The sequence below is a fragment of the Heteronotia binoei genome, chromosome 6 (genome assembly GCF_032191835.1).
Source record: "Heteronotia binoei isolate CCM8104 ecotype False Entrance Well chromosome 6, APGP_CSIRO_Hbin_v1, whole genome shotgun sequence".
NCBI classification, from domain to species: domain Eukaryota; kingdom Metazoa; phylum Chordata; class Lepidosauria; order Squamata; family Gekkonidae; genus Heteronotia; species Heteronotia binoei.
The window spans coordinates 111,186,949-111,205,273 of record NC_083228.1 but is presented as its reverse complement, the minus strand read 5'-3'; the positions used below and the strand labels follow the sequence as shown (position 1 = coordinate 111,205,273).

General features: G+C 41.4%; 1 long non-coding RNA gene across 1 annotated transcript in view; it reads left to right on the top strand.

Annotated features, from left to right (window-relative positions):
- LOC132573393 (uncharacterized) overlaps positions 1 to 13,311 on the top strand; it is a 41,470-nt gene extending 28,159 nt beyond the window's left edge. Inside the window, exons 3-4 of the long non-coding RNA XR_009555535.1 lie at positions 12,586 to 12,655; positions 12,742 to 13,311. This is a non-coding gene — a long non-coding RNA (uncharacterized LOC132573393). The remainder of the gene's footprint in view (positions 1 to 12,585; positions 12,656 to 12,741) is intronic.
- The last annotated feature ends 5,014 nt before the right edge of the window (positions 13,312 to 18,325 follow it).

Below are 18,325 nucleotides of genomic sequence, written 5' to 3'. Positions count from 1 at the left end.
GTTGTAAGAAAAAGCCCCCTACTTTTCATACACATGGACATTATGATCACCAGTATGGTTGCCAGGGTACCTGGAGTTTTGACTCGCACACATCTGCTCTAAGAAGTGGACTTTGCCCACGGTTTCTAAGGCTTATGTGGATACTATAAGCCTCAGCTTTGCAGCAGCATTCTACATCTCTGGATGGGTGTTAGCCAGAACTACAGATGAGCTTCCAGCTGCTCTTTGCATGCACAATCTCGGCCATTTCAGTGGAAGAAGCCACGCCGCCATGAACTGTACAGGCAAACAGTTTCCAGCCTGTTTCTATGAACCAAAGGCTAACACCACCAGAATCCATCTTGTTTTCCTGACTCCATTACAGCAAAGTAAGAGACTCGCGTATCCAACTGCTGCTTCAACTTCTGCATAAGGCTATCAAGCTTATCTTAGGCATGGATCCTGCCAGGCTGCCTAAGCTTTTGTCCAACAGAACCCAAGACAAAGGATGGTGCCAGCAGAGGAGTAAAGAAGAACAACAGCTTCACTCAGAGCCATAGTAATTGTATAGCTCAGGTGTCACCTTAGTTATCAGTTCGGCTACCTATTGTCACTTTTAGATAAGTTTGTATAGTTTGTTTTAATCCCCTCAACTGTCACACTGGAGCCTCCCCCTGCCCATTGTTACCTGGAAACCCATTCAGGTAACCAGGGCCAGGTCTGCTCATTGGCTGGATATGGGCATCCAATCAGGTATCCAGAATAGACTGGCCACGGCCCACCACACAAGTCCAGCCCCTAGGGTCACTTCGGAGCCTCCCCTTTTCTGAGGTAATGCACCATGTGGGTCAGCATCATGTACCATCTGACCACTTGTCATCTGCCCCAGAACCTCCTACCTCCTTAGGGGTCAAGGTAGATTTTATAACCTCTGGCCCAACATTCTGCATGTGTGCATCTGACAGTACCCCAAACCTGCTGTTTAGATACGCTCCCGATACCTGATCAGTTGAGGGTCCCTTCCCCCATCTCCCTCATTTGTCACCATTGGAGGCTTCCTCGAAGACAACGATCGGTAATTATCACCCTGTTTGTCCATCCTTGTGTTACCTCCGTATATGTCTCTCTATTTTTATTAGGTCTGTATGTGTGTTGTATGTATCCATTACCTTGTATGTGTGTTCTATAGTTTTCTGTAATAAAAGCATAATTATTTTACTTAATTAGTGTCCTTGGTCGATTTAGTAAGAATTTCTGGAAGTAGAATCCTGTATACATAGATTCTAGAGCCCTTTGAGCCAGAGTTGCCCACCTATTCCCCAACCTCGTTTGAGGGCAATTTGGCTTACAATGTCACCAGGGCCAGTACAATAATCTTGATTGAGAAAATGTTGCAATTAGTAGTGAGGGCTGCATATAACAGAGACGATTATTGCAATGGTAAATTCTACAGATTATATATGGCTGCAAAATAGAAAATAGGCAGATAGCAGGCCTGCTGAAAAAATATGAGTGGGGGTTTTTTGGGGGGGGGGTAAAATAATGTATTAGAAAACAACATAAAGCTGCACACTGTTTTAGTTTGGCATAATGAAAAAGACTGCTGAAAAACAAGTTCAAAGAATTTTTAAAAACATGTCTTTGGCAATGAATTATGGATGCATCAGCCTTTGTTTGGATTGCAGATAGGATTTTTTTGCATGTGCAACTTTCTGTGATTTGTTCCTCCCTCCCTGGTTCTTTCTCCCAGAAATGTATTTCAGTGTTTTCTAACAGTTTCAACCACTGCTATGTTTTTAACTGGAGTCAATGAAAACATGTCTGCCTCATTCTGAAATATAAAAACAAATGCATAAAAGAAGAGCACGATAGCAATTGGCTCATATTTACATAAGAGAAGCCATGTTGGACCAGGCAATGGCCCATCCAGTCCAGCACTCTGTGTAACACAGTGGCCAAAAAACAAAACAAAAAACCAAGTGCTATCAGGAGCTTCACAAGTGGGTCTAGAATAGGGGTGCCAAGTCCAATTCAAGAAATATCTGAGGACTTTGGGGGTGGAGCCAGGAGACATTGGGGGCAGAGTCAGGAACAAGAGTGTGACAAGCATAATTGAACTCCAAGGGCCCCCAAAACCTCCAGATCAATTCCCCATTATACCCTATGAGAATCGATCTCAGCATAGGGAATAATGAAGTGCTCAGCAGACTTTTCCCTCACCCCACTCCACCCCGTTTCTGGAGACTCTTAAGCAAGGGATTGGCCTCTCTACTCACGAGTTGCTGCCAACTTCCTCAAAGTAACACAGACACACCATCCCAAGAGGAAGCCTTTCAATCGGAGACTGAAGCCTCCAGAGGGGGAAATGCACATGGTCCTCTGGGGGCAGGGCTTCCCCCCACCAGCCAGCTGACTGGGGGCGGGAAGGAGCCTGGGAAAGCGGAAGAACCCCCGCTGGGACCTGGGAATTGGCAAGCCTAGTCTAGAAGCCTTTCCACTTTGCACCCCCCCACAAACACCAAGAATACAGAGCATCACTGCCCCAGACAGTTCCAATAATATACTGTGGCTAATAATACTTTTATCCAATCCCCTCTAACACAGCTATATACACAATGATATAGGTAAGAACACTGCCAAATAATTCAGGATATTGCAGTACAACTAACATTGACCAGTAAACAGGATGGAAGCTGGAACTTCTAGCTAGGTGATTGAGACCTATGACTATGTCTGAGGCCTATGCCCCATCTGTTTTTGCAGGAACCTTTCAAGCCTGATATTACCCTTTGGCATTAGCTGAAGGGCAAGAACCAAAGGGCTTTAGGCCTGTGGCTCACACCCTGTTATTCATTACTTACTTGGTACGGTTTTATCCTGTCCTTCCAATGAGTTCAGAGTGGTATGCATTTTCCCTTGCTCTCTCCCAATTCCGCAGGGCCTGTAAAACTGAATTATTTCAACAGGGCTTTAATATCTAATGGAGAGGACTGTCACTCTAGACTGCTGAGTGACATCATTTATGAGGCATTATGTCTACCACAAGATCACTGTCAGATGAAAGAAAGTTATGATCCCACCCAGCAGGAACTCATTTGCGTAGTAGACCAGACCCCCTGACGCCAAGCCAGCCGAAACTGTGTTCCTGTGCGTTCCTGCTCAAAAAAGACCTGATCATGCTTATATTGGACTTTGAGTAGCACCATGAAATGTCTTTTAACTGTTCATTGTATTGTTTTAAATTATAATTTTAAATTGTGCTTTGATTGAATGTTAGCTGCCCTGAGTCCACTTGCTGAGAGGGTGGGATAGAAAACTAAGGTAATAAATACATAAAATAAATTTCTTTTATCCTCACAACAACCCTGTGAGGTAGAGTAGGCAGGGAGAGCATGAGTGGCCCAGCAACCAAGGTTCCCCATTTGAAAATGGGTCTTGCCGATCCTCATCTGGCATACTAACCACTGCACCACACTGCTAGTCAAAAGTCAGTGTCCAAGGCAATCAGATGCTCATCTGTGTTTGGGCTAGCTTGCCTAGTAACTTTGGTAAGGGATATGCTATTTAAACTTTATTCTCTCCATTGTTGTTGTTGTTGCTGCTGCTGCTTTTAAAAATATAAACTTCATTTTGTTTGTTGAAATTGCATTTTGGTATTTTTAGGAAGCAGCTTTGGGTCCATGGAGGGGAGAAAAGAAGGGTAAAAAATCCCATCAATCAGCCTGGTATGCTAATCAGGACAATCAATTTGGCATAACTCTCCCAGAGGAGGCAGCCACAGTCCTCATACAGCATGCCTGGGGAGTTGCCCTGTAGAGAGACCCTTCAGAGATGCTTAAGGGGAGAATGGTATTGCTTGCAAAATGACTTCAGGGCTCATTGGCAAGGTTTGCCATTCCTCTTTCCTTCAAATGGGTTTATAAAAAGTTTATTACAGTAAACCAACAGCCAATATCTTTCTCATTTCATAGTTAATTACGTAGGTAGTATCTGAAAGTAAGAAAGAATATGTTTCTTTTATGGAAAAATAATCTTCTCTAGGGGATGTAGTTTGCCGCTATAACCAGATAGTCTCAGAAAGGCCAAGGATGTTTTATACTATTATACTACTTATATTACTAAAAAGCATGGAGGACCCTTCCTTCCTTCCCCGGCACATGTGGATATTGTCACTAAAGGACAGATATCAGAAGAGAAATATCACTAAGAATTAAGATAATCTAAAAGCATACTTAATAGCTCCTCACTGGAAGAGATGTGACCCAAAGATACATTCATACACATCCGGTGGCTTCCTTCAGATTCAAGGCTTCTTACTGCAAATATATGGCAACTTTAAAAAACATTAACCAAAGCAAGGCCCGTTTTTTTACATCTTGCTATGCAATTCGAAGTTCAGTTATATTGTATGTGTATGTTACTAAACTAAGGCACAAGTACATGTAAAAAGGACACATTGATAATACCATCTAGGAGTTTCTTAACTGTATATAAACTTTTAATTTGGATATTATCTGTATTGAAATTTGAACTCCATTGCTGATTGTGCTGCAAAAGTTACTCCACCAGTGGTTTGGGTGGGGTGGGGACATGGCAACCGTACAAAAATATCAGGAGGTTACATCCAGAAAAACCTACTGCTACCAGTGTTTTGAAAAACTCATAGATGAATCCTAAACAGATATTGTAAAACTACATGAAATTAATTTAGAAATTATAGAGTTATCAGTGGCTATGAGCTTGGAAAGGATAACTAGAAATTCATCCTGCACACCTATGATTATTTTACCACTTGCTCAGTGGGCAGCCCAGCACTTGCTATGGCAAGGCTAATGGCATTTGCAGCACAGTGCTGAGACTGCATCCCAGCAAATTCTACCACCAGGTCTCACACCACTGCCTGGTATACCTGTACTGAACCTGTTGAGCTTTTACCTCGGCCTGTTTTAATCTCTCATCTGTCCTTCTTGAAGGGAGATCATACGGATGTAGCCCACATGCATAACATTTCTGTCCCTATCAGTCTGGTATGATAGAAACAATCAAGCATGTCCTATAGTGTCAATTTTATAAGGTTATTTGGAATGTGTATAAAACTCCAATTACATCCAAATACTTACACTAATCCAGTGATTTTTATGTTTCTCTTCTTCTTGCTGACTGTTTTAATGAAACTATATTTAAGGTTGCAAGATGTTGTGCGCTGGTGTGCTCAATAAGGAAACAATTGGCTTAATATGTTAATAGGTTTACTTTACCATTAATTGTAGGAATTCTTCATCGAACACCTGCTTATGTATCTAATGTGTATCACACAAGGTTGATTTTTTTAATTAACTGATCGTGGATTATAATAAAACATGTACTGAACCTGGACTGAAAAAACAGCATTCTCTCTAAGCGGTGTGTGTGAGTGGTTGCTCTTTAACACAGGAAGTCCTGCTCATCAGCAGCAACCTGGAACTGCACAGGGTCTTGCACTACTCATTGCCTATTTTGAGATTACAGCAGTTGTATTCTGCTCGGGATGTGAACTGCTTCGCTCAGTAGGAGGTAGGGCATTTTTTGAGCAGGAACACACAGGAATGCAGTTCCTGCTGGGTTGGCATCAGGGGGTGTGGCCTAATATGCAAATGAGTTCCTGCTGGGCTTTTTCTACAAAAAAAAGCCCTGATGGGGGAAAGAAATTAGACAGAACATTGTCACAAGAATGTTTTTGCATTGAAATTACACATCCTCAACTTTAATCCCAACGTAGCTGCAATCGCAGCCGTGCAAGTTCTACGATTTGGCCATAGTTTGTCATGTATAGCTACTGATAGTAACCTTGGAGAAATGGGTAACATTTACTTAACACTGATTTGATGTATCAGCTAAGCCACAGGGCCTCAGATTATGAGGTGCCTAAAAATACAACACAATTACTAAAAATTATTAAATGCTCATTTTTGGTAATGGTAGGGAGGCTTCTTAAACCTGACATAGCTTAGGTCCTTGGCATATGTTAATGGAACCTTGCATTTATTGGGTACTGTACAGGTCAAAAAGGCCTAGCCCTGGTGCAAGTAGGCTTGCCTTTTCTCATCATATAGGGGGCGGCACTTTAGTATTCACCCAAAACTCTATAGTTCATCTAGTTTGGAGAGAATGCTATATATAGTGTTGTGTATTGCTATGATGTCATTTCTGGGGCTATCACTTCACAGCAATGTCAATTGCTTCCCCCATTTCTTCAACAGTTTCCCCCAGCCACCCAGCTGAATGGCAGAAGGGACCACTGGTGGAAGGTAGGCTTTGCAATCACCAGGTCCCAGCGGGGGATCCCCTGGTTTTACAGGCTTCCCCCTGCCCCCAGCCAGCTGGCCAGTGGAAGAAGCCCCTCCCCCCCACAGCCACCATGTACCTCTAGATCTCCAGCAGGACCTGCAAACAGGTCTGGTTTTAAAATGTGTGTGTTCCTTTAAATTGGAGCAGGAAGTACTTCATGGGGAAGGGTTAGCAACAGCAGACCTCTTCAGAGTGCAGCCTCTCCTTGTTTTGCTTTCATTTCAGACAAGTGAGTGTGTGTGTGTGTAAAAGAGAGCAGCGTAGCCCCTGTTCTTTCCAGACCTTGTTTTGGAGGCACCAGAGACAGTTAAGTGTGTGTGTGAGTGAGAGAGAGAAAGCGGGGGGAGGGAACTCTATTATTCCTTAAGGAGACTTATTCTCATGGGAAATAATGGAGAATTGATCCGCTGATATCTGGCGCTCCGGGGGGGCTGTTTTTTGAGGTAGAGACACCAAATTTGCAGCATAGCATCCAGCACTTCTCCCCAAAATACCCCCCAAGTTTAAAAAATATTGGACAAGGGGGTCCAATTTTATGAGCCCCAAAAGAAGGTGCCCCTATCCTTCATTATTTTCTATGGAGGGAAGGGATTTAAAAGATGTGTGGTCCTTTTAAATGTGATGGCCAGAACTCCCTTTGGAGTTCAGTTGAGCTTGTCACACCCTTGCTTCTGGCTCCGCCCCCAATGTCTCCTGGCTCCACCCCCAAAGTCCCCAGATATTTTTTGAATTGGACTTGGCAACCCTAGTGGAAGGTGAGAGGTTTCCCATCAAAGAGGAGACCTGGCTTATTTAACTGCAAACCTAACACCATGATATGGTCTATTTTCCAACTTTTTTGGAAACAAATTAGAATTCTTTTTTCAAAACTCATGAGATTAAACTATATGAGATCTTTTTGTGTGAATGTTTGTGTGTGTGCATGTAGGCATACATATGCTTAGGAGGAAGGAGGCTGTGTTAAAAGTTTGTCCAGACCCAGAAAAATGATGCTGGGGTTATGTGTACATGAATGATCCATGTGCTTTCAAACCTGCTTGTCTTGTACATATTTTATACTTCAAGAGAACATGTAAGACAAATGAGAACCATAAAAGAACAGGTCTTAAAATGCACCTAATTTATTTTTTTAAAATTTCTAATCCAATTCAATTTAGCCTTTTTACCTGAATAAAATTGTGATTTACTGTAGATCACCTTAACCCATATTATTCCTTCCTGGCACAATTAACTACAGAGGCCTGCTTTAAAATCAGAGATAACACTGCAAGCATCCTGCATTTACCATGTTTAAATATTTTTTCCTTAGCACCCAATCAAAAGGACCCTCTGGATCTATCTTTCTTTCTTTCTTTCTTTCTTTCTTTCTTTCTTTCTTTCTTTCTTTCTTTCTTTCTTTCTTTCTTTCTTTCTTTCTTTCTTTCTTTCTTTCTTTCTCTTCTTTCTCTCTTTCTCTCTTTCTCTCTTTCTCTCTTTCTCTCTTTCTCTCTTTCTCTCTTTCTCTCTTTCTTTCTTTCTCTCTTTCTCTCTTTCTCTCTTTCTCTCTTTCTCTCTTTCTCTCTTTCTTTCTCTCTCTCTTTCTCTCTTTCTCTCTTTCTCTCTCTCTTTCTCTCTTTCTCTCTTTCTCTCTTTCTCTCTTTCTCTCTCTTTCTCTTTCTCTTTCTCTCTCTCTTTCTCTCTCTCTTTCTCTCTCTCTCTTTCTCTCTCTCTCTTTCTCTCTCTCTCTCTTTCTCTCTTTCTCTCTCTCTCTCTTTCTCTCTCTCTCTCTTTCTCTCTCTCTCTCTTTCTCTCTCTTTTTCTCCCATGATTTGTGATGATTAACATCAACACTGTTATATGTTCCTTTGATTTCAGCCCAGGCAAAATTGTCTCTGACATATTCTCATTTGCATGACTTGCCCTCTGTTATTATACAGCTAGACTAATTTCTAAAGCTTGATTCTCAGAAGTGAACAGAGCTCTGGATTTTTTTCAGCTCCTTTACAAACCTCATTCAGTTAATAAAAGAAGAACACTGTTCTATGATATACAGTGGCTCAGTGTCCTGAGGTCATCATTTTTGCTGTCTGTAGTATAGGTAAAATTTGATTTCTACCCATCAGAAACAAAACATTCCTGTTTTGTCACTGATGATGAAAAACCCAAAGCCTCCCAATTTGGTTCAAAGATAAAAGTTGGATTTCAAATAAGTATTTTGGTTGTTCTGGATGTTCCACTTACAAAGAGTTCATAGACAAAGTGGCATGAAAATATTTCCTTCTTTGTCCCACACAGGCTAAATCTGGGACTGATATCTGGAGTGCTCTATTGACATGTTAATTCTATTTGAATCTATTTGAGTCTTCAGGATCAGAGAATAAAACAGAAATCATTACCAATAGATTATAACAGATTCACATTAGTTTTAAGGGGCATAAGGAATGTTCTTTAGGGTTGTGAATTGTCATTAAAAATTTACAAACTTAATACATGTCCAGATTTACAATCTCTTAATTTACAATTTTAATACATGTCCAGATTGCTTACTGGAAGCAAAACTAGTTTGGAAATGGGATGTCTGTGATGGTTAGATTATATTACTGGTTCAGAAATAATCTCTTTGAATTTGAGAAAGTCACAAAAATTTTGTTTTCTGACTTTCACTCTTAATATAGAATGTTATCTAATACATATAAAATCCCAGTGTACTGGCAGCCCTCCCATTGGCCCGTGAAGTGTACCACATCAGCCATTCATCCATCTACTGCCACTCAAGAGAACGTGTGCCATTGGTGGGGTGCACTCCTCTCCCCTGCCCACTGCTGGCCCCAGGACAGATGAGGATTGAGTCACTGAGGAAGCTGCTAGGCAGTAGCTGTTGCTAGGCAACCAATTTTGGTTCTGTCAGTAAAAGGTGGAGGGAGGAGAAACTTTCCAAGCCTCTTTTGGCCTTTGAGGGAGAACTCATTGGGCCCAGTCCTGACTAGGGCTGCCAGTTTCAGGTTGCTGAGAAATTCCTGGAAATTTTGTGGTGGAGTTTGAGGAGGGCAGGGTTTGGGGAGGGGAGAGGCCTCAGCTGAATATAATGCCAGAGAGTCCACCCTCCAAAGCAGTTATTTTCTCCAGGGGGAGAGAGATCTATTGTATGGAGTTCAGTTGTGATACCAGGATATTTTCAGACTCCACCTGGAGATTGGCAACATTGGTTACCTGGGAGGAAATGGCTGGTTTGCTGCCTCACTATGTTCAAACCAGTTATTTTCCAGCAAACTGAGCCTTCTATCTCATTGCATCAAGTTTGTACAAGCATAGCCAGCTTCAAGAGGGGGTTAGATAAAAATATGGAGCAGAGGTCCATCAGTGGCTATTAGCCACAGTGTGTGTGTGTGTATATATTGGCCACTGTGTGACACAGAGTGTTGGACTGGATGCGCCATTGGCCTGATCCAACATGGCTTCTCTTATGTTCTTATGTTCCAAGTTCCAATCAGGCACTGTGTGCCATTTGCAACTGGCAGGAGATGCTAGACAACAGGGGAAACTAAAGTGTCATTGTGCCAATGCTGTGACAGTGTTTCTGATGCAAACCTGGAAGTGACATAACTATTGGGTGGATGCTCTAGGAGCACCTACAGTGGTACAACTTATAAAGTCATAAACGCCACATCATTTGGAAGAATAATATCAACAAAGATGAGATCCAGGTTAATATTTGTTTCAATGCTAGTAGTTAAAGTATCTTCATCAGTATTAATCACCACACTTCAAACATCTAAAAATTCTGGAAGCAAGAAAAATAGCTCCAATGTTGCCACACAAAGAGTTGTGCCTTGTAGTAAAATCTTATATGGAAGAGAATATCATCAAAATTGATTATTGCTACTACAGACAGAAAAATAATGTTAATATTGTTCTTATTTTTCCAAATGTGGCATTGTGCCTTTTGTAGAAGGCTATACCACTGTAGATATAGTATTGCCAAATACAACACATGCTTTTTTCTTATCTTAGCTTTTATGATTTTTGCACAGTTTGTATGAGATTTTGGCTAGATGCAACATACAGCATACTTTAAAAAAAAATCTGGTGGCAAGTATTTTGTTGTAGGATTGTCAACCCCCAGGTGGCACCTAGAGATCTCCCGCTATTACAACTGATCTCCAGGCAACAGAGATCAGTTCACCTGGAGAAAATGGTCACTTTGGAGAGTAGACTCTATAGCATTGTATTCTGCTCCTATCCCCAATCCCAATCCTTCTCAGGATCTACCCCTCCAAATCTCAGGTATTTCCCAACCAGGAGCTGGCACCTCTACCTGTGTTAGACACAATTACATGATTAGTTATATATTTGTATGCAATTAGTAATATATTTGTATACAATAATTGCTTGTTGAAAGAACACAGCTGAGCATGTGGTGAGCTACATACTTCAAAGGCTTTGCCTATTTTCATCAGGCCTCACCAACTGAAAGTCATATATATCACTAGGACAAGGTTACACTCCAATACCGTCCTGAGACTGGGCCAGTCCAGTTGAGGTGTCATTGTGAACACAAACTCGTTATCTGCAAAACACATTAGAAAGCACAGTGTATCTGCAAAACACATTAGAAAGCACATGTGTATCTGCAAAAAACATTAGAAACACACAGTGGGCTTGTATGTTTTGCACGTCAACATCCTCTGGGGCTTGAAATAAGAGCCCCTTCACAATCCAGGCATGTGCCAGGCAAGTATTATGCATTGTGCAGACTTCTAATTTTTCCACACCAAGATATGTTAGAATTTTGCTGAAGTGTGAATGTAGTCCACCATACAATGCACATAAGATTTTTTTTTTTTTAAATCTTTGGTAAGGGGTTTCAAGCAGTACTTTGTATATTGGAGAACATTTGTAAAGGACTACAAGATTCTGCTATTTTGACTTCAGCATAATAACATGGCTACTCCATTGGAATTTCATAGGAGTGTAATATTCAACATGCTATTTTGGAGGGGTATCTCTTCTTAACTGTGATGAGTAGAACTTCCCCAGCCAGATATTAAATCACCTTTTCCAGAAAGGTCGCTTACTTAGTACAGATCAAAGTATTGCGCATTAGTTACATAATAATTCTTTTAACTGTCATGGTTGATTACATCTGAGTATCTTTTGATCTTTCAAGGTCCAAAGCTATTTTGTTAATATTTATTATTTTGACAAATGAGACCAAGAAGAAAACCCACTGAAACATAACTCTTACATAAGGGACAAATCTTGATCCAGGCATTAGCAGTAACTTGTAAAGGTTAATGTGTACTTTCCGTATTTTAGATTCAGTGTTTTACAAATAAAAGATTAACTGCAATTCTATGCAGAGTTACTCCAGTAAGCCCATTGAAATCAAGAAAAATGGAAGGCCCACCAGTGCCGATCAGTGCTGTGATGTTTTCAAAGCTGAATAAAAGCACATAGTTTTAGCCAAAGGACTAAATTTGAAAGACTGCTCTATATTACATTGATCTCCTTTGCTAACTTCAAGATCGCATCGCTGCATTCTATTCATATGTATTATGTCCTTAAACTTGGGTTTTCTGTCCTTTTCCAGTGAAGGTCTCCAAAACTAGTCAGCTGATCAGCATCACCAAAGTGTCAAACAACCCTTCATAGACTTGGACACAAATATTTGATGTAAACATTTTTCAAGACATTTATCTTTAAAATAGCAAGGTCTACAGCCTTGACATCACTACACTGTCTGCAGTGTGTAGTCCTTTTGACTGTGCCACACTTAAGACTGTGGCACCTGGAGCATCTCCATGGCATCAGAGCTGATCGATAAATTCTAGAGAAAGAAGCAGAAGGTCAAATTGTATACCCTTGACCAAAGAACGGTACACTCCTATCTGGGATGGTCATCCTCTTCCATCGAGTGCACAGCTTCGGGAGGGGCGCACATGGAGCGGTGAGGGAGGTAGGGGACATCTGCCTAGCTAGCCAGATCAGCTGAATCAACCCTAGCGATCAATGGTGTGACAGATGTCGCAGCCAGATTGCCCTCACATCCAAGAAGCAAAATACGCAGACAGATAAGGGGTTAAGAAAGAAATAAGGGGTTAAGAAAGACTTCAAAGGTGCTTGAACATGTTCTATGACTGGTACTATGAACTCAGGGAAGGGCAGTATATAAATTGAAACAATAAATAATGCTGTGATATGTGGTACATATGTAACTTATGACCTGTTCACAAAAATGGACAGAGATGATATGACAAACTTCTCAACTAACCTGTATCATGTATATTTCTGTATTAACAGGCCCAAAGTATAGTGCTTTAGGGAATCATTCTAATCATTCTTAGCAGCCACAAGTAATGAAATCACACAGGTGAGTTTCATATACTGGGCCATGTGTGAACAGTTGACTATTTTGTGCTATTTAATGTAACTATGTCAATGCTCTTGTTTTTACAGGCTCGAGTTGCAATGATTAAAATCTACCTGATCAACATGGAAAGTTATTTCAAAACTCTACCCAAGAGGTTGAATTGCTTTTGCAAAGGCCACACACATGTAGAAAATTGGCCTGATGTTAGTTATATTACAGCAAAACAAAACCTGGGATCGATTGCTTGCATTTTAAACAATTAGGGTTCTGAAATGAGGAACCACCAACCATTTTAAGCAGCGTGTGATACGTATTTTTTTTGCTCCACTGACAAAAATCTCATTTACTTCAGTTTGAATTGTGCTTTATCGACTCTTTGAAAATCAGGCTGTTCATATCTAAGATTATCTTCATGATATTCCCAGTAGTGGGGGAAAGTACACTAAAATCGAATGTAGAAATTAGTGTAATGCTGAGTGAATAATTATAGTTTAGTGATGTGATATGCATATAAAGAAGCCTCAGAACAGCATTAATATTTAAATGGTACTAATGAAGGAGAAAAGCCTAAAATTAGGAATGCGTGACTCACTCTTTCTTGAGAGCTGTTCATGGATATTAAATTTTAAATATATATTTTTTTATCTCTTGACAAAGAAGAAGCATGTCTTCATTCTGGTATTTTCCCTCCCCATGAGAATATTCTGCACAAAATCACCAAACTCAAAGCCATAGTGCAGATGATTAAATGAAAACAACAACACCACAAATAGTCAGAGGCACAATCTTATTGTAAAAAGTACACTAATATAGCTGTCACAGCGCTTAGCAGTAAATAATTTACATAGTTTTGCTTTGTATTTGAATGAAGCACCAGACTGAAGCATGACTGCATCTCCAGAATTTGGCTGCAAGTAGCTTCTAGCTTTGCACAGTGAGCCTTAGAACAAAGAGACTGCAGCAGTTGCCCCTTTAGTCGCAGCCAGGTGCCTTTAGCCAACCTAGAGGTCCACATACAGCAGCAGGTATTCTTTGCTTGATTGAATTTGATGGGAAATCAGATATGCCTCCAAATGCATCTGCTGTCTCTCCTCATGCCATTGCTTTAGATGCACTCACGTGCATTTCCCGCCAGAACAAGATGTGTATCCCAAGGTGCATTCCACATTCCAGCTAAATTGCACTCTGTTGCTTATTGAGATGTTCATCTGGTTTACACTTTGTTCCTGATCCTGCACCTGGTAACTCTGACATTTCCTTCCAAATATAAGGTTAGGATGGTTTGATGTCTAAGGTTATAACAGTGCTGTGAGGTCCCCTAGAAAATATGTGTTGCCTCCCTTTGCATAGCAGTAATCTGTCCAAAACATGTGGATACTTATTATGAAAAACAGCTAATATGTATAGAGGCAGGTAGGTGGTTTTGCACTGTGACAGCAGCATAACAAAGCCACTGTCAGTGGAAGGGGAATAAGGAGCACAGACACTATAAATTGGGATAGCAAAGTGCCAACTTTATTTTCATTGCTCAAGAGGAATCTGCAGTACACAAAGGCCAAAACCCCATTCCAGACCTGATTACAGTAAGGCAATTGGTGGGATGCCAAAGAGTTGTACTCTGGCCTCTCTGTTTTCTGCTTCCCTGGTCTTATAGGCAAGGCCACCCTGGCTGTAAGTCCTGAGCTGTCACATGGGTATGACTCATGCTCCTCCTTGCCAAGCCTTCTTGACTGATTGAGGGAGGTATGCCATATCCAGCTCACCTAGCCACATGATATGTGGGTCAAAGATGGCATCCCTCAAGAGGTTCCTGTCCCACATTTATGAAGGCCCCTTGGCTCTCGGCTTCTGGTCTGAGGGATATCCCTTTGTCTTCCAGACTCAGGATGCTCACCTTCGTTGTACTGTGTACCATGGAAGCAACATTTTCCAGCACTGCTCCCACTTGCTGCCTATATCAAGGTGGGCAGGTGGTTTTAAACTGCGATAGCAACATTAAAAAATCATGAGGCCTTGCAGTATCTCTGGACAATGCTCAGAAGCTATTCCCTCACCCATTCATGGAGAGAAGGTAACACCCAAGTCCACATACCACATTATACCTGCCTCCCACCCCCATGAATGTATAAATTTACCCTAATCATTATTGTGTTTCTTGAGAGTCTGTATATGTCAGGAATGTTTTCATTAGATACATGTTTTGAAGGGCAAAGTTTCTTATGGTATGTGCTCTGTACTTCCTTTGGCTGACCGGCTTCATCATTTTATATTGAAAGCTGTCAGGAAATGATTTTTTTTTTAAAACTCTCAATACAGCAGCCTTTTCCCCAGCATAACAATACAGTCACATATAAAAGTGATCAGCCCCCGAAAAAATTGATTAGGAAGAGGAATTGGACTTGATTATTTCTCACCTGACACTGATTGACTAAGACAGCACATATCACTAATATTTATAGTGCAGTGAAACCCAATTACTAGTTGTGTTACTCATTGACAAGGCTAGGGTGACACAGAGCATGCAGTGACATTCTAAACGGTAGGTTCAATAGAGTCCCATAATTGCTTGCTTAATTGATGCCATACTATGCAGGGAATTCTGGGTAAATAACTGCAGGCAGAGGTTGTGTTTTTCTTGGCAAGTGGCCATGGTTTTTTGACTGCAGCACAAATTTTAATGAATGGCTTGCCAGAGGTAGTCCAGAGGACAGCAGGGCCTGCCAAACAGTCCCCTGTGCGCACCCCATCAGTATCCCACATGGGGCAAATAGTGACTCCTTGGGACCATTCTGGGTTGAGGAAATGGCACAGAGAATGAGGCTTAGGAGGACCCCTCTCCCCATGCACCACAGTGGAGATCCAAATCGGGCTCCCACATGCCTGGGAATGATGTTTCTAATGTGGAATTGTCAATACATATTTGATAGACAGTGGTTGGTGCAGACCCTGACACAGTGCAAAGTCTGTGTGACAATAAGGTGGGCCCCCCTGAGGAATTGTGGCTACAGTGTACTCTCTAAACTCCTACACTCTAAACTCCCAGAGAATTACCAGCTTCATGGACCTGCGACAGGAAATTCTTGAGGGATTCTGGGGGTGGAGCCTGGGGAAGGTTTGGAGAGGGATGGGACATCACTGGCACATAATGCCATAGAGTCCATCCTCCAAAGCAGCCATTTTCTCCAGGGGAACTGTTCTCTGTAACCTCTGGAAACCACTTGTAATTCTGGGAGATCTCCAGCTACCACCTGAAGACTGGCAACCCTAAGTGAGATAAACCATGCTTTAAAATGTACAGATTCCAGCTATCTTTTGTGATGTTCCAAAATCCCCTTGGCTTTCAGAGTCTGTAAGGAAATAAAATTGCAGTCATTGTTCTGATGCTCCAAAACAAGTTCTATGAGCCCATGCAGTAGGGGTGGTCTTAGTGATTCTGGGACCATGGGCAAAAAGTCCAGGATGGAATCCCAGAAGCATTGCCATCAGTCCTGCCAACCTCTATAGTGGGGTGACCCTTCCCACCCCACCCCCACAGGGATGACTCTGGGCTTAAGCAAGAAGCAGCTCTCATCCCACACAACAGGCAGCAACTGCTGCCAGCATAGAAAGCCAATTGCCCAAGCCCTGAAGAGGGTTGACACAAACAGCGGTGGGAGTCTTCTCTTTTTCCTCCACTCTACTGGGGGCTAGGGGTGTTCAGAGCCCCCTCCAGTGTGGGGCCTGCCCCACTTACCCATAGATTGAGACCAGTGTTCCCTTTAAGGTGAGTTAGTGTGAGCTAGCTCACAGTGTTTTAGCCTCCTGCTCACACATTTTTGTCTCAGCTCAGGAAAAATGGCCCCAGAGCAAACTAATTGATGCAGTAGCTCACCACTTTAATGAAAGTAGCTCACAAGGTAGAATTTTTGCTCACAAGACTCCTCGGTTTAGAGGAAGTATTGGTTGAGACTGCCCCTGTCAAGGAGCAAGATCTCCTTGCCTGAACAATTTGATTGGTGGTACACTTCATATGGACTGTGCTTCCCCAGCACTGATGGTTCACCCAGCACTTACCCCACTTTCTTTTGGGTGCTAGGCCAAAACATTTATCATTAATCAGGTTTTTAATTAAGAAGTTGATCTTTTAAAAATAGTTTTTAGTCAGTCAGTCTTTATTGCAGCAGTGAATAAGCCATAGCAATGACCCAATTCCATCAAAGTAAAAACAATACATTTTCACTCATAAAATGCATAATCTAGGGTTGCCAATTCCCAGGTGGGGGTGAGGGATCCCCTGGTTTGGAACCCCTCCCCCTACTTCAGGGTTATCAGAAAGCAGGGAGTGGGGAGGGAAATGTCTTCTGAGCACTCCGTTATACCCTATGGAGACTAGTTCCCATAGGGTATAATGAAAAATTGATCCGTGGGTATTTGGGGTTCTGGGGAGGTTGTTTTTTGAGGTAGAGACACTAAATTTTCAGCATAACATCTGGTCCCTCTCTTCAAAAAGATTGTACCAGAGGATCCAGTTCTATAAGCCCCAAAAGAAGGTGTCCTGATCCTCCATTATTTCCAATGAAGGGTAGGCATTTAAAAGAAATGTGGTCCCTTTAAAAGTGATGGCCAGAACTCCCTTTGGAGTTCAGTGATGCTTGCCACAACCTTGCTCCTGGCACCACCCCCAAAGTCCCCGAATACTTCCTGAGTTGGACCTGGCAACCTAGCAAGATCTCAAAATAAAACCATGATGATAAACTTTACAATCCAGTGGCCAGTGACAGAGAATAGAGGAACTGGTGTGTAGGCCTCAACATCTTTGTATTTATGATAGTGGCATCAAACTTGCAAATTGTTTTTTTATAGTCGGTTTCTAGCCTGAGAATTATTTCCTGGGACTCATTTAAACTATAAATGGTTTATATGCTATTTTTATGCTCTAGCTGGATTTTTAATTCTGTTTTTTTAAACAGTTTATTAGTTTTAAGCAACTTTAAAGCTATTTTATAGTTTTCATCATGTTTTACTTTGTAAGCCACATTGAGGAGGTCCTCTGGAGAAATGGCATAGATATTTTCAGGGCTTTTTTTGAGCAGGAACATACACAAACGCAGTTCGGGCTGGCTTGGTGTCAGGGCTGTGTGGCCTAATATGTAATGAGTTCCTGCTGGGCTTTTCCTACACAAAAAGCCCTGCACAAAACAATGGTGACATCAGGGGGTGTTGCCTAACATGCAAATGAGTTTCTGCTGAGCTTTTTCTAAAAAATCCCGTCATTTATATTTTCTACATAAATAAAGCACATACAAAATTATTCTGCTTCTTGTTTATTTCAATGCCATATTCAGAAGAATATTGTATTTACTAATCCAATGCAGTTCAAGGTTCTCTTCAGCTGAGCAGAATATAATTTAATTAATAACCATCACAATACTATACTACTAATATACCTGTCAATGAAATCTGAAGTGTAATACATATCTTTTTATGAGCTTGCCTTAATGATGAGAATTCATTTGTAAATCTGACACATTAAGAACAGGCCATCATTGATAACCAAGAAGTTTTATCACAGAATTCAGTACTTGCAAATCACTACATGGAAACATCCCTTTCTCTTTCAGATTCATCCTATCAGTGTCATGAACTGTGGTACTAAATATGCAATGTTCCTTAATTCTTTTTTGGACAAGC